Raw genomic sequence first — 25,723 nt, 5'->3', positions numbered from 1 at the left:
TTTCCCATAGACAATATTATTACAAATTCCTTCAGAGAACACAGAACAGGATGATAGATTGTTGCAAATGGACGAACTCAGGTCCTTTGTTCACTTGTACACTTTCATAAGCATAGAGTATTTCAGCAATTAAAGGCTAAAGCACAAAACAACCCGAGAGATTATCCGCTAGGTAGTCATGTGAAGGTCAAGAAATTATACACAAAGAAGGGCGAATCTCCATCATTATCGGAATTATACACTGAACCTCATACGGTTAAAGCAAAATCTTATCATTACAATGAATGTATAATAGACATTAATAGCACATTACAGCCCATTACAATAGATCGTATAAAAATCTACATCCCTGACACATTACCAGATCCTGATTTCGATGCAAATACATGGCCCGTAATGCCCCTAAATAATACCATTTCCATGTATTACAGAAATTTCTTCTGCTACTTTAAGTAGTTCTCACATATACTACAATTGATTTCTTCGTCATAGAAATATTTAATATTTTCTTTTGGTTGAGATGAGAGCACATATTTAATTTCTGCATATGTTCCAAAAAAAAAGAGGTGTGGGTGAAACATTTTAATTTGGTTTCAGCATTTTACGTTACTTTCCTCTAGTTTAAGTATTTGGTTATCATCAGTAGCTCTCTTTTGTTATTTATTGTATACTTATTTTAATATCTGTCCTATTTTCCTGTGTACATAGTTGTATGTATGTAATTTTAAGTGATATTTACTTTTGAAATAGGTTACGTATATATATGTATGTGCAAACCACCCATCTACCCTTTCCCATTCCCCTCCTAATTGTGTGTATTAGCCCTACCCGAATATCGGTATAGTACTCACTCCAATTCTGAGTCTGTTCCACATTCACTAGTTTCCATGATAATGTGTACTACGATGCAGTCAACAGAGTTTAACCGGTAAGTTTTATGGGTATTGAGTCAAAAAGGAATTTTGGTTCAAGGAAATTCAAAAGGTTAGCCCGAAATAATTTTGGTTATAAAACATTATCGAAAAAGGAATTTAGAAGGATATCATTTGTTCCACTTTACTTTATTTCTTTCAATATTTTATCTTCATATTCACTTAAGATTAATAACCGTGTTTCATTATCCTTTTTGCATAATCCTAACCGACTACGTATTCTGGAAAATTTTCCTAAGTATTTTCCTTCTTCTGAAGCCCATATCTCCAATTGTTTCAATATTGGAATAAGCCATTTCCTTCCATCTGCTTCCTTTTCTCTCATTTCTTCACTAAAGTATAATTTCAGATCTTTCGTTAGAAACTCCTTCTGGCCACATTCAAAGAATAGGCATCCATGTTTTCTATACTTGGACCATACCCACTTTCTTAAAAATCTATCCATCTCTTTCATGGACATCATTTCACAGTTTTAGATTGCAAAAGAAAACTTAAGTTAATTCCCTCATTCTTATATATAGTTTCCCACTAACATCACTTCAATGTCTGTTACTTCTATACTTAAACAATATATCTTCATTTCCCGTTACTCTCATATGTTCACACTATTTCTTTCTTCCACATTGTACTAGTTTTTCTACAAGCCAGTTACTCTTGAGATATCTCACCGATATATATATATATATATATATATATATATATATATATATATATATATATATATATATATATATATGTGTGTGTGTGTGTGTGTGTGTGTTTGGTAAAAACATCTTTTTTCCACCCCCCCTTAAATTCGCATATTTTTATACCCACCCTATATCCCGTTTACTTCCCGTCTACACATATAATTCAAAAATTAACTATTAATCACTCTCTTATCTCTCCTCATTCTACACGGCAAAATCGACATCATGTCATTATCAACGCCACTCAGCTCACTACAGCCTCCTGGATGATCAAGTCTCCAGAGATCACTGATGTGTTCACCATATTGACGTCCAGTCTCGTTTTGACCAATTAACAGCAGTCCAGGCAGAATCCATTGCAGGACAGTTTTTACCTGCACCATCGTGTTACCGGTTTAGCAGCGGATCTCCTTTCAGCAGCAGCTCCAGTTTCAGCAGTAGTCTCTAGTGTTTCTCCAGGGATTGCTTTATCCTCTAGAACCACTTCCGTGGGACATCGTCCAGACATTTCCAGTGATTCCGCTTCTCCAGATGGTTTCCAGTCTACCACCCCACCCTCTTGTGCTCTTCGACTACCCTTCGAGTTTATCCTTGCCTACATCATCTCTGTCTTTGTGATCCAGAACCTTGTAAATGTCCAGCGGCAGTGTTACCATCTTGTCTACTCTTCGACAACAGTTTATGGACAGGGTTTTCACTCGTATCCAGTTATCACCAACGTCATCCGCAGCCGTGCTTTTGGGACTAATCACCCCAAACGTTTCAGCAGTAGTTTCTAGTGTTTCTACAGGGATTGCTTCATCCTCTTGGACCACTTCTGTGGAACATTACTAGACATTTCCAGTGATTTTGCTTCACCAGATGGTTTCCAGTCTACCACCCCACCCTCATGTGCTCATCATTTACGCCAAGATGTCACAATCTATCGTCTTCGACTACAGTTCATGTCATATCTTGTGTTTATCCTTGCCCACAGCATTTCTGTCTTTGTGATCCGAAAGCAAGGCAGCCTTGTAGATTTCCAGCGGCAATGTTACCATCTTGTCCACTCTTCAACGACAGCTTACGGAGAGGGTTTTCACTCGTATCCAGTTATCACCAACCGCAGACGTGCTTTTGGGACTAATCACCCCAAAAGAACAGCATTTCCAGGATGATCAAGCTTTCGTCGTCCCTGTCTGATTCACTCAGCGTGATTCTGTGGTGCTGCTGCCCATATGAATCAGTACGCTCCTGCCCAAGGATTCATCTCATCAGATGCTGCATCTCATCACGTCATCGCACATCGCAGTTTATCATATCAGGAACACGTTCCTTCTAAAATCATCAAATTCTGTATCTTCACTGTCAAGGTCAAATTTCTCTACGACAATGAATTTGGTTTTCAGGTCAACGAAAACCACAAAGCTTCTTTGTTTATAAACACTTGTGTTGTGGATCACAATAGTGAAAGTGATGCTATAATATTCATTGTCTCTGTTTCAGTTACACTGACTATATACAGTGAACAATCACTACCGTGCTATTTGTTCGAATCTTAAAATTTTTATTATTGCTCTCTTTTTTAATTTGATGACTTTGCATTCAAATAAGATAACATTTTCAGCAGGAGAGGTTATGCTATGGTTAATTAATTTAAATGTTGGAATATTATAAAAAATCTTTGCATATGAATGTACAATCACGAACATTTAATTAGTGTCGTACAGAAAAGAACTAGCTAAAACGTCAAAAGACAAATAACTTTAAAAAACAAGAAAATAAGACACAAGGACTTATTACGTACACGATGTTTTCCACACTCTGTCGTCTCTCAAACTTGAAAAATCGGAACAATTTTATATTGCATCCTGCACCTTGCATCTTGCATCTGTGTCGTCATCCTCGACCTTGGACCTCAGATCTGGACTCTTTCGAAGCTACAACGATGACTGTTTTCAGTTGAAGCTACTTCGAGATCAGAGAGAGATCTCCCAATAATATGTCTGTTATAACCTGTCTTTGAATATTTAATCTCAGAAGAAGTAATTTCTTCAATGGCAGTCTCCTGCAAGGCCTCTTGGATAACAGCTCTTAAAGTTTGTTTGTTATTACTTGTCAATTTAATATTGTTTGTATTTGCAGACTATTTTGAGCTCATTGAATTATAGAATTAATATACAATTGTTAATCGCAACAAGTCTGTTTACATGTAATAATGTTATTGAAAACTTTATAATAAATGTATATATTGAAATTATTTCTTTCAAACACACTACCGAAGTAATAGTAAATTGTTATCAAGAGTAAAAGATACTAATCACTATACATAACTCTCATATCAAAGAATCATTCTTATAAGTAAATAAATAAACTAAACACTCCAGTACAAACGCATTCATTTTTTAATAAAGTAAACACTACACTCACAGACATTCATAAGAATAGTTGAGTCCACTCCGTTTATCTTTTCCTGTTCCAAGTTTCTCATACATAATTTAAAATCATCATTTTCCCATCATATGACAAAAAGGTATTTTGTCATGTACAAAACATACTTGAAGTTAGTTAACTACTAGAGTATATCCACAAAGACGAAAGCAACAAAATAAAAAATAGGAGAAACAAATATTTTATAGAAAAGATGTAAATGTACACTGTAAAATAATTAACACTAATAATAATAATAATAATAATGGTAAAAATAATAATAATAGTTGTAATAATAATAATAATAATAATAATAATAATGGTAATAATAATAATAATAGTTGTAATAATAATAATAATAATAATAATAATAATAATAATAATAATAATAATAATAATAATAATAATAATAATAATAATAATAATAATAATAATAATAAACTAGACAGAAGGAAGCTAAAAACTATTACGAGAAGAAATTTTCGAGAACCCCGAGAAGGAACTTACAGCATATGCTAACTAAAAGTAATGGGAAGTTATCGGAGTATCATTCGCTCTCCTTGATAAAGGGTTTACCAAAGGAAGTTGGAACAAGACGGGGTCCATAAACACTACACTATGGGAAGCATGAGCATTTTAAATTAATGTACCAACCAAGGAACTTAGTTGGTAACTGGATGAAACGTGAACGAGCCAGCATGCCTTTTTAACGGATAGTATATGTTTGTCTTCCCTTCTTGCATTTGCACAGTTGCAATGTTAGGATGTGCCAATGTGAAAGCGAAAAGAGTACCAAGCTCTAGGAATTGATTCCAAGCTCTTGGAAATACGTACAACCAATACGTAGAACCAAATACGCTTGGTCATATAAAGTAGGACTGTCCTCGCTTTACGAACGAATGATTCATGTTACAAGAAATAATATTTATAAGCACAATCTACGTGAGTGGGTTGTTTGTTGGACTGTAGGAATGGGGAGTGAATAAAGTGATTTGCTAATAAAGATAGGGTCATGACGGAAGAAAATTAAGAAAAAACTGAAATCGTGGAACGATAGTATTTCTGTAACTAAAAGGAACTAACTCAATACGGTGGAGTAGCCTGGTGACTTCAAAAATCCATCAATAAATCTCCACTGTCAGATTAGGAATAAGGAAGGAAAATATCATGAATCATGCAGTGAGAGCCTTAACACATATAATAAAATAATAATTAAGTATGAATTACACTACAGTGGACTTGTGCATGTATTAGTATCGCTTAGCAGTGGATGAGTTAGTAAAGGTAGTATACTGTGCTTCATAAAGCATTACCTGTCCCATGGAGACCAATACCTAAATGATTATAACATTCCTCATTTAGGATACGGATGCTAGAAGACCATTAAAAAATAAAACTGAAAGAAATCCTAAAACATCATATCTGTAATTATAAACCACATATATATATTTTGAATATTACCAATCCATAATTTTTGAATGCGAATAGACACTTGGATTCTCCTGCAATTACCATATAATGCAACAAATTTAAGATTTAAATAAGAGTTCGAGTCGAATCGATAAAGTGTCCAGAATGAACGAAGCGGTAAGAATGATGATTTGTATGAAATAGTTTCGTCCTTTTATTGGCACATCTTTTATTCCTTCTATTCAATTACTTTTTGCTTTCCGGGAAATCTTTTACATTGTATTCTTGAATTTTGAAGGTCCAAATATTAGTTCTAATAAATATTCTGATTACATTTAAAAATAAAAAAGACTATTACCTTTTTCCTGTTCAATGTTTAAAAAAATTATGGATAATTTTTACAGTAATCAGATATTTTTTTAAACTATATATCACAGATGAATTTATAGAGGTCAGACATTATGTCAGTTTTTGTTATTGTGGGTAAGTTTATTTTCCAGTTCCCGCAACCTTGACCTAAGGTTATTGACAATTTAGATTGTTTTGACTATGTTTCTCACCTTCTGCGTACGAAAATATTCGCACAGAAATTTATGGTCTTAACTGTGCCATTTGTTCAATATTAAAAGATAATGTAAAAACTATTTATGTGATAATTCACTTATTATATGGTAACATTATATTAACAATCATATATACACCAGAACAACACTGGTTCATCGCACGGGCAGAATACGTTTCATATTTTACATGAAATGCATCAAATTGTCACTGATCAACTAAGTGAGAAAAAAAACTATAAATTTGATACAAACATCGGTAACTTACAGCTCTTTCTACATGTTATCATACCCATTTAGGTGTACTAAGGACATCGAATTTGGACGGCATCGAAAATGTCACTGCATCTCATCGACTACTACGGCACCGAAAACTACGGATTTGATACAAATATCCGTCATTTTCAATCATTGTATATATGTATTGTTCTGTGTTTTTGCGATTGTCGTTCTGTTTTGTGTACACTTTCTTTTGTAAAATCGTATTTGATATCACTTCTCTACTCTCCACCCAGTATGTCAAAGTTGATACTGAGTCCAACTTCCTTTAAGCCTTGGTAGCGGGACGTCTTAGGCTTTACAGGTTCGAAGATGATGAGAACGTGCTCCAAAGTCTCAATAATGGGGGGAAATTTCTGTCAGAAGTAGAACTCATACCGGAAATCGAAACCCAGGTAACTCATGAAGACTGTGGACTGAATCCAGATACGGAGGGATAGCATGACTAAATTAAAGAGACCACTTTCATCATTATTTTTTTTATAGAAATAAAGAAAAAAATAAAATACGAAGAATTTTCCATTTTGGAAATATGAAAATAAAAGCTTAAAATATTAACAGATGACACGTATGGGCACAACCTCTAAATTACAAACGGGGTGCTAGAAGGTAATCACGCTAGGACGCGATTTTATTGATCGTTAATTTTGATGCTTTGTACTTGCAAATTGCATCGGGCAAAAGGGGGAGTGGTAAATTCCGAAGTGGAAACTTGGTCTCATTTTGAAGTTGCAAGTTAATGTCAATTTCTAACAAGTCTCAAGTGCTCGTCCCATATCAAGGGAACTTAGAAAAAAATCACATACCTGATCTTATGACGAGCGACCGGAGGAAAAGTCCAAGTACATCAGAGGAAAGACGCAAGAGAACAACTTGAGCTCGGCTAGGGGCCTCGCTTATAAAGCGACTTCGTTCCGCGCATTTTCTGCTAGTTTTGACGTAGCTCGAGGGCTAGGGTCACGAGCCTTGACGAGCTTGGAGAAGCTTTTCACGCGCATGCCCAATAGTGGCCAAGACTTCATGTTTTTCTGTGATTTTCCCATCACGCCGGGGCGGAAGTATCTATTTTACAATTATTAATACCTCTTTATTTCACGTTTAGCTCCAAATACATATTGTTTTTATGTACACCTTGTCTCAAAAAGGTTGAGCGCATTCTTTATTGCTGTTTCGAGGCAAAAATTTTCTAAGTCCAACTTCGGGTATCTTCGGGGAAAAGTAAACCAGTTTCGAACCTCGAAGCCAACCTTTGCAATCGGGAATAATCTTGCAGATGTGTTTTTCTTCTTTTAAGTATAATAAGACTTGTTACCAATTATACGTATATAAAAAAGCAACATTGATTGAAATACTTAATGATACAATATTTCGAAACTGTATTAATGCCAGCACATGTTTGTTTGTCATTTTGCTCTCCATACTTAATGGAATATTTAGATACGTAAACGAATCTTTCCATATGTAAAAGAATGGTGAAAGTTAAGACAGAACATTATTCTCTCCTGACAAGTAAACCTTACGTTTGGGTGAATCGAGTTGCTGACTGTGACACATATGAGAAAGTAGTACTAAATGTGGTCAGTATTTCAGTGAAGTTGTAGGTGCGAAGCTCCAGGGGTTTAGGAGATACAGCTACCAGAACATCACATGGAAGTACAGAATAATCTTCATACAGTTGGAGGTAAAAGCTCTGTAAGTACTTTTGTAACGACAAAAGGTGAATAACAAATATGTGGGTACATATTAGGACTAGGGGGAAGTCATATAATAAGGGTATACCTGACGGTGGCCATCTTGAAATCCGCCATTTTGAATTAAGGTTAAGTCTTTAAAATAGAAATATTGTCATGTTATACATGATTTAAGGCTCAAATTTTAGCAGAAGAACAATGGTGACATTAATTTTGATTTACGCGCCATTGGTAAAAAGTTACAGGGAAATTAAATATTGTTGGAGCATATGTATTAGTCCTTTACCCCACCTTGTAAATTTTGTGTTAATGATAATTATTAAATAAGAAGCAGGTGGATAAATATTAGGTCCATGGTAAGAGTTGACTTGATGGCGACCATGTTCAAATCCGCCATTTTGAATCAAACAAAAGTTTTAAACAATACGCATAACAGTGACACCTTATTAATAATAGCAAATTTTACCATAAATCCAACGGTATAACCATTTTTGCTTTATCATTAACCAGCACAAAATTAAATGAGAATAGTGTAATGCAATAACTGACTTCGGGCTAGAAGTTAATCAGAAATACAATGGTGGCGTTACAATGTTAGTTGTTTGATGCTGTACTTGCACGCCATTTCGTCGTTTTTCTTGTATCCTGTTCACATCTATTTCTCGCTCGCCCTTGTCCTCACTGTACTATTGCTCACCTTGTACTAATTGAGGACTTTTCTGGAAGAAAGACCCAAGTTCAATTATGACTCAATTCCACTTTGGTAATTTTTCCTTAAATTAGCAACTTGTTTATGCGATAACAAATGCTGGTTAATGATAAACCAAAAACGGTTATACCGTTGAATTTATGGTAAAATTTGTTATTAATAAGGTGTCAATGTTATGCATTTTGTTTAAAGCTTTTGTCTGATTCAAAATGGTGGATTTGAACATGGCCGCCATCAAGGCAACTCTTATCATAGACCTAATATTTATCCACCTGATTTTTATTTAATTATTACCATTAACACAAAATTTACAAGGTGGGGTAAAGGACTAATACATATGCTCCAACAATATTTAATTTCCATGTAACGTTTTACCAATGGCGCGTAAATCAAAATTAACGTCACCATTGTTCTTCTGATTAAATTTGTTCCTTAAATCATGTATCACATGACCCTATTCTTATTTTTAAAACTTAACCTTAATTCAAAATGGCGGATTTCAAGGTGGCCGCCGTTAGGTATACCCTTATTATATGACTTCCCCCTAGTCCTAATATGTACCCATATATTTGTTATTCACTTTTTGTCGTTACAAGAGGTCTTACAGAGCGTTTACCTCCAATTGTATGAAGACTATACTGTACTTCCATGTGCTGTTCTGGTAGGTGTTTCTCCTAAACCCCTGGAGCTTCCCACCTACAACTCCACTGAAATACTGACCACATTTAGTACTACTTTCTCATATGTGTCACAGTCAGCAACTCGATTCACCCAAACGTAAGGTTTACTTGTGAGTACTAAAATAAAAGTCAAAGTAGAACAAAAACAGCGTTTGCAGTGGATATGAATGTAATTATTATCTTAAATACCGTTATATATCGCTAGAAGTATTACTTGTGGAGCGCTTGTGTTAGCTCAGTGGTATGCCGTTGGACTTCAGATCGTAAGGTCGAGGGTTCGATTCCCATGTGAGTCATTATTTTTATGAAATTCTATTTTCCACAATGCATGGAAAATTATATAAAATAATTACATTAAAATACGTCAGTTGTATATATATAACATATAATCATTGCAGAACAAAGTGATTATTATGTTTAAAATATAACAGATGTTCACAGTACGTTGGTATTCTATGATATATGTGAATGTTAAATACAAATTAAGAAAATAATATCATCGCAATAAATAAATTATGTAGTGTATTTATTTGCAGCTATTTGTCATATAGGGGTTACTTCTAAACATTCGTATTACAGCATGTCATTGATATTCTTGAAAAATTATCCGAGGCATAAAAAGAGGGTATAAACAGAGAATCCAGAGTCGGAACGCTCGCAAGAAATTCATGAACCCCAAAGGTCACGTGAGCAGACTGGAATTGTCCTTATGAAGCATGCCACAGCAGAAGGTCTTTACATAGATTTTCAATTCAATACCTGATATATGCTTTTGCAATGAGGAAGTGGTGATGCCTTTGGTCGCTCTCTCTCACTTTCTCGCTCGCTCACTCTGTATTTATATATATGCAAGTGGATGTATGTGTGTGTTACGACATAATTCTGATGTGTCTAGAGCAATTTTAACCATATTTCTCACAATCTGGAAAAGAGTACTGTCGGGATATATATCAAAAATGCTAGAAAAGGATCGATATTAGTATCGAATCCATAGTTTCGTGGTCGCTTAGGTAAACAGTTCTACTTTCAATTCAAGTCCAATTAAGCCCCATTAGCACCCAGGGTGGTTACGTAGCGACAAAAAAATATCGAAATCAACCAATATTAGAGTCGAAGCGTAAGTTTTCAGTGCCGCATTTCCCATTAGTCCAACTAGGCCCGTGCCTAGAGGGCAACATATTTGAAGAGCGCAAAGTTTAAAATTTTAATTTTTTTCGTATAAAAAAGTTTTAAAAATCGAGAGCAAATATACTATTTCATGAGCAGTCCTCTTTTACTATTCTAATATAATTAATGATAGCGTAAGAAATCTGAAAATAATTCAGAACATGTTTCCCATTTATTTTTCGTTACGTAATTGTAGCTGTAGCATCTAGTGAGTGGTATTTAACTGCAATAAATTCACTAATTAAGCATATTCGAATTAAGTTTTATTTGTAAGTTAGGGATCAAGGGACGGAGAAATGTGTAGTTATTGGGGGCGCCGAGAGCAAAAGTGCGTAGGGACGCCGAGCTTCTAAATGCAGGACTGTTCGCTAAATTAATTGGAAGAAATTTTAATGCCATTTAAGACCAAATTTAGTCCTAGCAGTGCCAGTATCCGTTTGCTGTCCTAGGAGGAATGAAAGAGACTGACATCAAAATTATAAAAAAAAGACCTACATTAGTGTCGAATCTATAATTTTGGGGGTCTCTTAGGTAAAGACTGGAACTTCAGATGCCATGTAAGTTAAGCCCTCATTAACACAATGAAGGAGTTTGTGAAATTTGTGACATGTAGAAATAATTTAAAATAACCAATGTTACTATACAACCCATATCTTTCGTGGTCGCCAAGTTCATTGGGAGCAGTTCTGATGACCTTTAAGTTGAAGTTCAACTTCCAGTAAGAGTAAGATCCCCCAGCACATCTAATAAGGAGATCGTAGTTCTGGAATGTCTGGGACAACCTTTACCAAACTTGGGGGACATATTACTTTCAATCTAAGAAGAAAATATTGTAGTAGTATGAAGTTATGGAAGTTGGGAGGTGTGACATGTAAAAATAATGTAAAACGACTGATCTTCCATAATTTTCTCGGTCGTTGAGATGGATAGTGATGCTCCAAATGGAGGTTACATCCAAATTCATCCCCATCTTCACAGGATGATGGCCTGGGAGAGCTAAAAATAAAATCTCAAAAATTACTTAAATATTTGTCGAATTCATAGTTTTCGGGGTGAGAAAGCGTTTCTAATAACTTTGGAAGGTAATTTGTACCCACGTCAAGATGGGCTTTTTAATCATATCAATTTCTCACCTTAAGAAGAAATTACCATTACAATTATGATATTAAGCCAACCTTCGCAATCGATGAAAAAATTGTGTGGATATATGTTTCGTCTTTTAAATGAAACAAGACATGTTAAAATCAAAGATGGAGTGGGTCGGTGGGTCGGTTGGTAAGTGGGTGAAATGGGTCAAGATTTGTGAGTGGATCAGTGGATCGTGGGTCAAAAGGACGTGACCTACTGCGAAACACCACTCAGCGTGACTCACACTGGCCCACCCGGTGACCACCCTTTTAGTCCAAAGATATTTCGTCCAAAGAATATTTCGTCCAGAGACATTTAATCCAAAGACATTTGGTCCAAAGGACAATTCGTCCAAATGACATTTCGTCCAAAATACAATTGGTCCAAAGGACATTTCGTCCAAAGGAGAATTGGTCCAAAGGACATTTCGTCCAGGGATGTTTAGTTCAAAGCACATTTCGTCCAAAGAACATTTGGGTCGGTAACGCTTGGGGGTCAAGGGTTTGTTTCTATTAGAAGAGTAAAAGTGATTCATATAACATTATGACTCAGTAGCTTCTTATTTCTAAAGGAAATTTGAAGTAGAGATTTATTCCGCAATTTTCATTTTGATAGAACAAATAATGCTGAGATATTCAGAAAAACGTTAACGCCTGAAAACAACATTGCCTAACAACAGGAGTGAGGGAAAGGTTGTAGTGTGAAGTATGTTGCTGTAATAACTGCTAACATGACATCTAAAATTTTCATGTTGTGAATTAAATAGTTCTAAAATAAGTACCGGTAACTAAAATTAATGGAGTTTAAATTTGAGTAAGTTAAATATTAGGTATTCAAACCCTTGTGTTAGAAAAGTGAAAAATTATGTGTCAAGTATCTTTGAAGAAATACTGAGAATAGAAAAATACACATGTGAGAAATATATTCTTAGTGTCCAAAGATAATACTCTTAAACAGTCACATTCTTGGCTGCAACATTGTGAAAAGTGATTGACAAATATAAGATGAAAGTTATAACATTTCGTGTAGAATATACGTATCTTTTCAGGTTAACCAAAAGTCTGGTTTCTATTTGTAGACTATTGATAGTGTGTAAGTTCGGCAAACGTTTCTACATAATTAGTGAGTTGTATGACAAACCAGAATTGTTAACTTGTCTTGTATTTTTATTTCAGTGTTACTCCTTATGCAAATATAGTATATACTTTTGCTTTCATATTAGTTTTCTCGGTACAGCACAGTACATTTAAGATATCCATTGCAAAGTCTCAAACCAAATATAAGATTCACATGACCATGCGGAGGCAATGTTGTCCTCAAATGAAGAGGGAGTATGCTCTTCAAAGGGTTGTTTATCATTTTGGGAGGTGAATTCCTTAACCAACGAAGCTACAACTGTATTTCTGCGAAGCTAAAACTGTATTTTTGTAAAATTATTAATGAAAGCAAAGAAAGGTGGCCATTTAGTTTTCAGGCGTTTACGTTTTTTCTGAATATCTCAACATATATTTGTTTTATCGAAAAGAAAATTGCGGAATAAATCTCTATTTCAAAATTTCCTTTAGAAATAAGAAGCTACACAAGTAACACTTCCCAAGTGTAACACTCCAATTTTGATAAAAATTTGGCAGGCAGATACTGCACATAAAATAAGTAAATACGTGTTTTTTTTATTTTCTGCGGAAAAACGGTTTTAGGGGCAAAAGCCCCCACCCAAAATTTTAAAAGTTGTCGCCCGAAAGGCAACAAAAAGTGGACCGAAATGAATGAAATCGTGCACAAATATTGTAGACGAAAAATGAGGGAATACGGGTTTCGTGTTTTCCTAGAAAGGATGGTTGGGTGGGGCGCGGACACCTTCAAACCTTTGCTCATGAAATATCAAAAGTGCTAGTAACAGTATGTCAGAAGTGCCTGAATTTACATGACGAATTGCAAAGAAACTTTGTGTATGGACAATATGCAAAAAATAAATGAACACGGGTTTTTTATTTTCTGCGAAAAAAGGGTTATAGGGTGCAAAAACTCCCACCCAAAGTTTTGAAAGTTGAAGCCCGAAAGCCAAGAAGAAGTGGACCGAAGTGAATGAAATTGTATGTAGATATTGGATACGTAAAATAAGGCCTTTAGTGTTTCACAAGTGTCTCCATCTGATTTCTTCAAATTTGGCAGATCAACAACAAGCACAAACTGTACAGTGTATTTTATAGCATTTCAGGAGGCTCCTTTAACCCTTACAATGTTTTTCCGCATAAACAAAAACACGTGTCGATTAATTTCCTGTTTGCTGTTGATGTGCCAAATTTGAAGCAAAACGGATAGGGATACTTCAGAAACACGAAAGACCTTATTTTATATAGGTTCTCTAAAATGTCTACTCACAATTTCATTTGCTTTGGTCCACTACTTCATGCGCTATTACGGTAATATTTACTTTTTTTTTCGGAGAAGGCCTAGGCCCCAACACTGTTTTCCGCACAAATTAAAATACGTTTCGTTTATTGTTTTGCGAATTGTCCCTATACGAGTTTTCGTTGCAATTCTCCATGCTCTTTAAGAACCTCTGATGTATAATTATTTGCACTTTTGACATTTCGTAATCAACAGTTTAAAAGGTCCGTGATATATGCAACAGTGGTAGTGGTAGACGTTCGCCCGAATGACTCATCCTCACTCTCTTTTATGACCGGGGTCAAAGGTCAATGACCTTGGCCCGGGGTCAATGACCTAGGGGTACATAGGACCACCCCTCTAAATTTTGGCAGGGGTACCATGGCCACCCCCTAAATTTTGGCAGGGGTACATAGGACCACCCCCTTAAATTTTGGAAATTGCCAAATCTAAAAATTTGGTATGGTAGCCTAGGACCATAGTATGTACCTCTATCAGTATTGGGTGTCTATGTCGTTACCTTTCATGGGTAAAAAATTGCCAAAAATTCAAATTTCGGGGGGTTTTGACCTAATTTATCCCCTTTGATGAGGTATTATTACCCTATATAGTTATATGGGCGTATACAGGGGTCCATTACCTTTCATAACATATGGGTATATTAATGCACCCCTTGAAAAATTTGGGAGGGGTACCTTGGCCCACCCCTTAAATTTTGGAAATTGACCAATTTAAACATTGGGTATCATAGCACGGGACCCTATTATGTATCATGATAAATTTGGGCGGCCCACCTTGTTTCCTTCTAGGGGTAAAAAATTGCCAAAAATATAAACGTAAGCAATACGTTGTACCACGTGTTTGGTTTTCGACCTAATTTGTCTCCTTTGATGAGGTCCTATTACCTTATATAGTTATATGGTCATGTATAGTGGTCCATTATCTATCATGAGACATGGGTACATTTGTGCACCCCTTTAAATTTTTGGGAAGGGTACCTTCGCCCACCCCTTAAATTTTGGAAATTGCCCAATTTAAACATTGGGTATTATAGTACAGGACCCTAATATGTATTATGATAAATTTGGGTGGTCCACCTCGTTCCCTTCTAGGGGTACAAAATTGTAAAAATATAAACGTAAGCAATACGTAGTACCACGTGTTTGGTTTTTGGTCGATTTTATCCCCTTTGATGAGGTTTTATTACCTTATATGGTTATGTATAGGGGTCTATTCCCTATCATAAGACATAGGTACATTTGTGCACTCCTTTCAAAATTTGGGAGGAGTACTTTGGCCCACCCCATAAATTTTAGAAATTGCTCATTTTATATATTTGGTATTATAGTACTGGACCCTAACATGTATTATGATAAATTTGGGTGGTCCACCTTGTTCCCTTTTAGGGGTACAAAATTGCCAAAATATAAACGTAAGCAATACGTTGCACCACGTATTTGGTTTTGACCTAAGTTATCCCCTTGGATGAGGACCTATTACCTTATATGGTTATATGGTTATGTATAGGGGTTTATTCCCTATCATAAGACATTGGTACATTTGTGCACCCCGGGAGGGGTACCTTAGCCCACCCTTAAATTTTGAAAATTGCTCAGTTTCAACATTTGGTATTATAATACTGGACCCTAACATGTATTATGATAAATTTGGGTGGTCCACCTCGTTCCCTTTTAGGGGTACAAAATTGCCAAATTTTAGTACAACCACATGTTTGGTTTTTTGACCTAAGTTATTTCCTTGGATGGGGTCCTATTACCTTATATGGTTATATGGTTATGTATAGGGGTTTATTTCCTTTCATAAGACCTGTATACACCCATATAACTATATAAGGTAATAGGACCTCATCCAAGGGAATAAAATGAGCCAAAAACCAAACATGTGGTTGTACTAAAATTTGGCAATTTTGTACCCCTAAAAGGGAACGAAGTGGACCACCCAAATTTATAGTAATACATACTAGGTTGGAAATTGCCCAATTTAAACATTTGGTATAATAGTATAAGACCCTAATATATATATATATATATTACTATAAATTTGGGTGGTCCATCTCGTTCCCTTTCATGGGTACGAAATTGCCAAATTTTAGTACAACCACGTGTTTCGTTTTTCACCTAATTTATTCACTTGGATGAGGTCCTATTACCTAATATGATTATATGGTCATGTATAGGGGTCCATTTTCTATCATAAGACATAGGTACGTTGATGCACACCGGGAGGGGTACCATAGCCAATCCCTTAAATTTTGGAAATTTTTCAATTTAAGCATTCGCTATCATAGTACATGACCTCAATATGTATCATGATAAAGGACCCCGCACTTTTCTTATGGAAAGTGGCTTTCGGCTAATGTTGTTGAAACTTCGCTGGTTGATAGTTCTTAACATGTGTATCAAAAGTCTCAATGGGCACAAAGACCGAAATCCACTCCTTCCCCCCAAAAAACCGCCTCCAAGTAGCTGGGGGGATTGAACTGATTTCAGCATGTAAAACAATTTGTTGTTTTAATCAACTCAACAAGGACCCCAAACAACCATATGTTAGACTATCAAACTACACCACTTGACACCGCCCTTTTCCCCCCACATATCCCCCCCCGCGAATTACCTTACGGATGTTCCATATTACTGTAGTTTATAGTTGCGCGTATCTGTTTAAATATCTACAGTTTTGGTCTCACCGACAATATAATGGGTTTCACGCATCGCTGATTACGAATCTGAGGTGAGAGTTCTAGAATTCAAGATGGAGGATCAATATGGCGGATCAAAAACACGAAACTCCTGAATGTAGCCACAAATAGCTGTTTACTAGGGTATTTTGGGTCGTTGGTTACGAATCTGAGGTCAAAATTCTTGAATTCATGATTGCAGATCCAATATGGTGGATAAAAACGTCGAAGCCACAAATCGTAGTAGACTAGAGTGTTTTTAGATCGCTGTTTAACTACGTAACATTCCTTGATACTTCAGCCACCATGTAGAATTATTCTGCATCATTGTCCCTTACCAAAACCCACCACAGATATCTTAATGTTGAACGGTGTTAAAATAATTCATCAATTATCTGTTAATTATTTTCATCATTTCGGTTTGCAGCATCTAATGTGGTACTTAGCAATGAGTCATCGGGATATCTAATATTCTGTAAATGTCGTGCATGGCCTAAATACCACTAGACACTTGCAATGTGCGCACATGTACCTAAAGTACGAGCACTGCTTTGACATATACAGTAGTAACCTTGAATAACATTTTGATCATAATCCTGGTCATCTTCATCATTGGCTACATATGCTATGAAAACTTGATGCTTAGTTGCATTGCGGAACCTTGAGTAGAAACGTATGCGCAGGAATCCCGGTTCAGTTACGTTTTCGTCAAGCTGGAATTGCTCATCCTTATCTCATATTAGTTTATCATGGACGTAAGAGGATGAGAGATCTACTTGATATGTGCCTACAGTCAAATCTCGTAAGTAGTTTAAGTTAAGTACAGAGATATCAATTAGGCTTTGATCATTCAGCGGTACCCATTGACCGTTACTTCTAATAAGATTATCTACCTCAACTCTTGCTTTAACAACGTTCGGCATGATTGACCTATTTCCCATTTCTCTAGATAATTCAATGGTTGCATCTTGCATGAAAATAACGGGATGGTATCTGTTCAAAATAGCTCCAGCTATGCGATAGAAACTATTCAGTTTCTTTGCATGTTGCAGATTCAATGTTTGTGCTAGAAGCTTAAAAACAGATCTTAGATGCCCGTTTCTTGCCTCGACTATCCATCGACTTTTAGTAAGTAGTCGAGAAGTATTCGCATCTTCTGTTGATAGTTGTCTTTCCCGTGGTAGTAGGAGTGCGGGCATTCTATGATCAATTCCTAAATATTCCAGTAAAGGAATTGCATCGCGGTATCCTCTGTCTACTAACACAATGACCAGGATTATGATCAAAATGTTATTCAAGGTTACTACTGTATATGTCAAAGCGGTGCTCGTACATTAGGTACATGTGCGCACGTTGCAAGTGTCTTGTGGTATTTAGGCCATGCACGACATTTACAGAATATTAGATATCCCGATGACTCATTACTAAGTACCACATTAGATGCTGCAAACCGAAATGATGAAAATAATTAACAGATAATTGATGAATTATTTTAACACCGTTCAGCATTAAGATATCTGTGGTGGGTTTGGTAAAGGGCAAGGGTGCAGAATAATTCTACATGGTGGCTGAAGTATCAAGGAATGTTGCGTACTTAAACAGCGATCTAAAAACACTCTAGTCTACTACGATTTGTGGCTTCGACGTTTTTATCCACCATATTGGATCTGCAATCATGAATTCAAGAATTTTGACCTCAGATTCGTAACCAACGACCCAAAATACCCTAGTAAACAGCTATTTGTGGCTACATTTAGGAGTTTCGTGTTTTTGATCCGCCATATTGATCCTCCATCTTGAATTCTAGAACTCTCACCTCAGATTCGTAATCAGCGATACGTGAAACCCATTATATCGTCGGTGAGACCAAAACTGTAGATATTAAAACAGATACGCGCAACTATAAACTACAGTAATATGGAACATCCGTAAGGTAATTCGCGGGGGGGGATATGTGGGGGGAAAAGGGCGGTGTCAAGTGGTGTAGTTTGATAGTCTAACATGTGGTCATTTGGGGTCCTTGTTGAGTTGATTAAAACAACAAATTGTTTTACATGCTGAAATCAGTTCAATCCCCCCAGCTACTTGGAGGCGGTTTTTTGGGGGGAAGGAGTGGATTTCGGTCTTTGTGCCCATTGAGACTTTTGATCCACATGTTAAGAACTATCAACCAGCGAAGTTTCAACAACATTAGCCGAAAGCCACTTTCCATAAGAAAAGTGCGGGGTCCTTTGGGTGGTCCACCTTGTTCCGTTTCATGAGTAAAAAAAAATGCCAAAATATAAACATAAGCAATATGTTGTATCACGTGTTTGGCTTTTGGCCCAATTTATCCCGTTTGATGCGGTCTTATTACCGTATATGGTCATATGCTCATGTATATAGGTTCATTCCCTATCATAAGACATGAGTACATTGATGCACCCTTTAAAAATTTGGTAGGGGTATCTTGACTCATCCACTCAGTTTTAGAAATTCTTTAATATAAGCATTTGGTATCTTCGTACAGGTCTTCAATATGTACCACTATAAATTTGGATGGTCCACATCGTTCCCTTTCATGGGTAAAGAACTACCAAAAATCAAATTTCGGAGATTATTGACCCTTTGATAAGTATTTAGCACGTTATATGGTTTATTACCTTTATATGTTTTTGTTCTCTTTTAAATTTGGGAATTATAAAATAACATAATTTGGTAAACGTTTTCTAGGACCCATTGTAGATGTTGGTGTTCCTCTTATGGCCAAATATTCAAAATTTAAAGGTTATTGACCGGCTTTATTATTGAATAACTACAGGATTTATTACTTTTTCATAAGACACAGGTGTATTTGAGTACCAATCTTAAATTTTGGGAGGGGTACATTTCTTATTGTCATATCAATAATTGGTAATTGTTCTTAAAATTCGATAGTATTTCATTCATTGGGTAAATCATTATGATCACGTGATCAGTTATTGACCTATGATGGGATTAGGAGTCCAGGACATTGGTACATTTAAACTTTGTAGGATAATTTGAGAATGCGTCATTGGTATTGATTATTACAGCCAAATATAAACGTAAGCAATACGATGTACCACGTGATTGACCTTGATGAGGTAGTGTAGAGGGATACATAGCTAACCTTATTGAATCTTATGACTCATAGTCTTAAGGGAATACATGCTACAACACTGGCAAAGTTATTGTTGATGTAATTTGATTGGCTGATCACTATCTTTCGTGCAATCTGATTAGCTGATCACTATCTTTCGTGCAATCTGATTGGTTGCTGATTTTCAAATCTTTGCTGCATTCAGTTTTAAGTTTTATTTAACATTTAAAAATCTTGGTTTCGTTCAACATTTTGCACTCACTGATAAATATGATCAAAACCGTTTATTTGTTAATCGAATAGTTAAAAACCGGATAAAGTTTGACGGTTAACCGTGAGACGTAAAATTTTTTTAGTTTGAAAATTTTTTATTTGAAAACTCTTGTTTCAAAATTTTGTTTGAAATTTATGTTTCAAAATTTTTTGTTTGAAAATTTTTTTGGCTGAAATTTTTTTGTTGCAAAATTTTGTTTGAAAATTTTTTGTTTAAAATCTTTTCGTTCGGCAATCCAGAAGACACCATGGAATTCCGTTATGAACGAACGCAACGAAAAAATGCAAGACTGCGTGAATTGGGGTACATTGTACATTGTACAACCCCAGGTTCTGACGTGTACTATTGCACCACAATGTTGTCAAAGGTTTTTGTTCTAAACAGTTCCAGTTCTTTACTAATAAGTGCACAAACTTTTAAAAATGTCAAACCAAACTTTGAAACAAAAATTTAGAACAAAAAACTTTGAAACAAAATTTTGAAACGAAAAAAATTCAAACAAAAATTTCAAACGAAAAAAATTCAAACAAAATTTTGAAGCGAAAAAAATTTCAAACAAAATTTTGAAACAAAAAATTTCAAACAAAAAAATTTGGAAACGAAAAATTTCAAACAAAAAATTTTAAACAAAATTTTCGAACAAAAATTTTCAAACAAAAAATTTCAAACGAAAAAATTTTCAAACAAAAATTTCAAACGAAAAGATCCCAAACAATATTTTGAAAATTTTCAAACAAAAAATTTTAAACAAAAAATTTGGAAACGAAAAAATGTCAAACCAAAGTTTCAAACAAAAAAAATTCAAAAACTTTTTAAATGTTAAAACAAAACTGAATGCAGAAAAAGATTTAAAACTCATCAACCTATCAGATTGCACGAAAGATAGTGATCAACCAATCAGATTGCAGGAAAGATAGTGATCATCCAATCAAATTGCATTAACAATAACTTTGCTAGTGTCAGATTACATCACCTTATGATTAAATTTCAAACTGTTGTAGCTTGTATTGCCTTTCGTCTATGAGTCATAAGATTCAATAATGTTAGCTATCAGATTTCAAATCAATCACCACCAATGATCTTAGACTATGAGCTGTGACTAAAGTTCAATGTATTGTTTCAAATTTCGCACCTTATGTTAAAATTCTGTTTATCACCATTCCCAAATTTAAAGAATACTTCTCTTGATATACCTAAGTCTTAGAGTTAATATGTTCAATAAGGTCAATAATGTCCGTCAATTGTTTACCTGAGTAGAACCAACTGTTTTCTAGAAGTGTGTGTGTACTCAAACTTAAGAATTACCGCAACAAAGGAAATGAATCCCTGTACACTACCTCATCAAGGACAATCACGTGGTACAACGTCTTGCTTACGTTTATATTTGGCGGGAATAATCAAAACCAATGACGCATTATCAAATTATCCTACAAAGTTTCAATGTACCAATGTCCTGGACTCCTAATCCCATCATAGGTGATCACGTGATCATAATGATTTACCCAATGAATGAGATACTATCCAATTACTAATTATTGATACGACAATAAGAAATGTACCCCTTCCAAAATTTAAGATTGGTACACAAATACACCTGTGTCTTATGAAAAAAGTAATAAATCCTGTACTTATTCAATAATAAAGCCGGTCAATAACATTTAAATTTTGAATATTTGGCCATAAGAGGAACATCAACATCTACAATGGGTCCTAGAAAACGTTTACCGAATTTTGTTATTTGATAATTCCCAAATTTAAAAGGGAACATAAACATATAAAGGTAATAAACCATATAACATGCTAAATAGGGGTCAATAACCTCCGAAATTTGATTTTTGGTAGTTCTTTACCTATGAAAAGGGAACGATGTGGACCATCCAAATTTATAGTGGTACATATGGAGACCTGTACTATGATACCAAATGCTTATATTAAACAATTTCTAAAACCGAGTGGATGAGCCAAGATACCCCTCCCAAATTTTTAAAGGATGCATCAATGTACCCATATCTTATGATAGGAAATGAACCTATATACATGACCATATAACCATATAAGGTAATAAAACCTCATCAAAGGGGAGAAATTGGGCCAAAAACCAAACACATGGTACAACATATTGTTTATGTTTATATTTTAGCAATTTTGTACCCCTAAAAGAGAACGATGTGGACCACCCAAATTTATCATGATACATGTTGAGTCATGTACTATGATACCGAATCCCCTCCCGGGGTGCATCAATGTACCTATGTCTTATGATAGGGAATGAACACCTATACATTACCATATAAGGTAATAGGACCTCATCCAAAGGAATAAATTAGGTCAAAAACCAAACACGTGGTACAACGTAATGCTTACGTTTATATTTTGTCAATTTTGTACCCCTAAAAGGGAACGAGGTGGACCACCCAAATTTATCATAATACATATTAGGGTCTTGTACTATAATACCAAATGTTTAAATTGGGCAATTTCCAAAATTTAAGGGGTGGGCCAAAGTACCCCTCCCAAATTTTTAAAGGAGTGCACAAATATACCCATATCTTATGAAAGGTAACGGACCCCTATACATGACCATATAACTAAATAGGATAATAACACCTCATCAAAGGGGATAAAATCGACCAAAAACCAAACACACGGTATAACGTATTGCTTACGTTTATATTTTGGCAATTTTGTACCCCTAGAAGGAAACGAGGTGGACCACCCAAATTTATCATAATACATGTTAGGGTCCAGTACTATAATACCAAATATATAAAATGATCAATTTCCAACATTTAAGGGGTGGGCCAAGGTATCCCTCCCAAATTTTTAAAGGGGTGCACAAATGTACCTATGTCTTATGATAAAGAATAGACCCCTATACATAACCATATAAGGTAATAGGACTTCATCCAAGGAAATAAATTGGGCCAAAATACCAAACACGTGGTACAACGTATTGTTTACGTTTATATTTTTACAATTTTGTACCCCTAGAAGGGAACAAGGTGGACCACCCAAATTTATCATAATACATGTTAGGGTCCAGTACTATAATACCAAATGTTTAAATTGGTCAATTTCCAAAATTTAAGGTGTGGGCCATGGTACCCCTCCCAAATTTTTCAAGGGGTGCACAAATATACCCATATCTTATGAAAGGGAATGGACCCCTATACATGACCATATAACCATATAAGATAATAACACCTCATCAAAGGGGATAAATTGAGCCAAAAACCAAACACGTGGTATAACGTATTGCTTACGTTTATATTTTTGGCAATTTTGTACCCCTAGAAGGAAATGAGGTGGACCACCCAAATTTATTATAATACATATTAGGGTCCTGTACTATAATACCCAATGTTTAAATTGGTCAATTTCCAAAATTTAAGGGGTGGGCCAAGGTACCCTTCCCAAATTTTTCAAGGGGTGCATTAATATACCCATGTCTTATGAAAAGTAATGTACCCCTGTATACGCCCATATAACTATATAGGGTAATAACACCTCATCAAAGGGGATAAATTAGGTCAAAAACCCCCGAAATTTGAATTTTTGGCAATTTTTTACCCATGAAAGGGAACGACATAGACACCCAATACTGATAGAGGTACATACTATGGTCCTAGGCTACCACACCCAATTTTTAGATTTGGCAATTTCCAAAATTTAAGGGGGGTGGTCCTAGGTACCCCTGCCAAAATTTAGGGGGTGGGCCAAGGTGCCCCTTGCCAAAATTTAGAGGGGGTGGTCCTAAGTACCCCTAGGTCATTGACCCCGGGCCAAGGTCATTGACCTTTGACCTATGACGTCACTAAAATTTTTGCTGACTCAGTTGGATATACGGGGGGGCTACTACTGCAACCGTTTTTTTAAAAGGAAAATACGAAACCCAATTACCTCAATTTACGTCTACAATATCTGTGCAGAGTTTCATTCAATTCTGTACATTTCTTCTTGCCTTTTAGGCCCCAAATTTCAAAATTTTTGGTGGGGGATTTTGTCCTTTAAAACCGTTTTTCCTCAGAAAATAAACTCGCATTCGTTTATTTTTTGCGTATTGTCCCTACACAATATGTCGTTCCAATTCTTCATGTCCTTTAAGCACTTCTGACATACTGTTATTCGCACTTTTGATGTTTCACGATCAAAGTTTTGTAGGGGTCTGTGTCCCACACAAACCTTTTTCTTTTTTTCAGGAAAATACGAAACCAGTATTCCCTCATTTTATGTCTACAATATCTGTGCACAATTTCATTCACTTTGGTTCATTTCTTGTGACCTTTCGGGCCTCAAGTTTCAAACTTTTGGATGGGGGCTTTTGCCCCCTAAAACCGTTCTTTCGCAGAAAATAAAAAAACATATTTATTTATTTTTTGCGTATTGTCCCTACTCAAAGTTTCGTTGCAATTCTTCATGTTCTTTACACACATCTGACATAGTGTTATTAGTTGCTTAGGGACGCGAGCTCCGGATATGAAGGGAATGGAGAATGCTGGCAAAACCAACGCAAGAACTTCTGTAGATGTAATATATCACGCGATTGACTGCTTTGGTACAGGTCCACATGCCGACCAGTGTGAAGTTCATGCCTATCTTTGTTTAATAATTTTTCAAGACATTCTCGTAAGTGGCACGCTGCTGGCACACTTAACACACACCTAGATATTATCTTTTCAGTCATGCCTCTCCCATGGGTCAATCCACCGCTGCTCTTCATTGCTCTCGCTAAAACCTGCTCAATCGTCATATCAGACCACTCCAAAATGTATCTTTTCTACGAATAATGAAGTAACCGTCTCCTGAAAATCGCTGGAACTGATGAAGATCCATTTCATCCTCCAACCGCAACATTTCTTGTAAGTACAGATGTGCGTATTTGACATATAAAAGATGCTCAGCTGCATAGAAGTATGGTAACATTTCTTACATGCAGTGAAGATGAAGATTCAAGTTCTTTCGAATTAAAAGACGCATAATTTCTACAAGCTGAAAGTACAGAGCGAATAACTTAGAGATACGGCTTGTTTCTGCAGCAACGTCAATGAATAACTTCAGGTCATTTGCAATCTTAATTGACTATGAATATTGAACAACTACATCAGTATCGATATCTTCTTCAGTAATCAGAGGAACACAAACCTCGCAATTGACGCATAAACTCCTTAGTGACGTCTGATTCATTAATTAAACAGTATATATTGCAATTGCTAAGGGCCGTGTTGTGTTAAAAAAAAATGAGCTCGCAAAGCACGAGCAATAAGAATGGCCTGGATTTATCTGTGGCATGGAGTTACTAGCATACACACAAGACCAAAGTTCTTCAATGCCACTACCTTTCATTAGATATGCAACTGTTTCCATAAATGACATTATAGAGTGAAAAACCCCGAAGTCTAGCAACCACTGACGGTAATTCACCAGAATTTCTACATGCTGCTACAATGTCACATGATTTAGAGTACAAAGGTTGATCCAACGTGACTAAGCACGCTTTTCTGCTTATTTCCTGCACATTCCTTGCTGGCAAACATAAGCGCCGAGTATACAGCATCCATGCTTATTGGCTGAAGATTGGTGAAAGGTTGAATTACTACTTAATATGT

This window comes from Thermobia domestica, chromosome 4 (genome assembly GCF_964235325.1).
Source record: "Thermobia domestica chromosome 4, izTheDome1.hap1.1, whole genome shotgun sequence".
NCBI classification, from domain to species: domain Eukaryota; kingdom Metazoa; phylum Arthropoda; class Insecta; order Zygentoma; family Lepismatidae; genus Thermobia; species Thermobia domestica.
Note: the sequence above shows the minus strand (reverse complement) of the source record.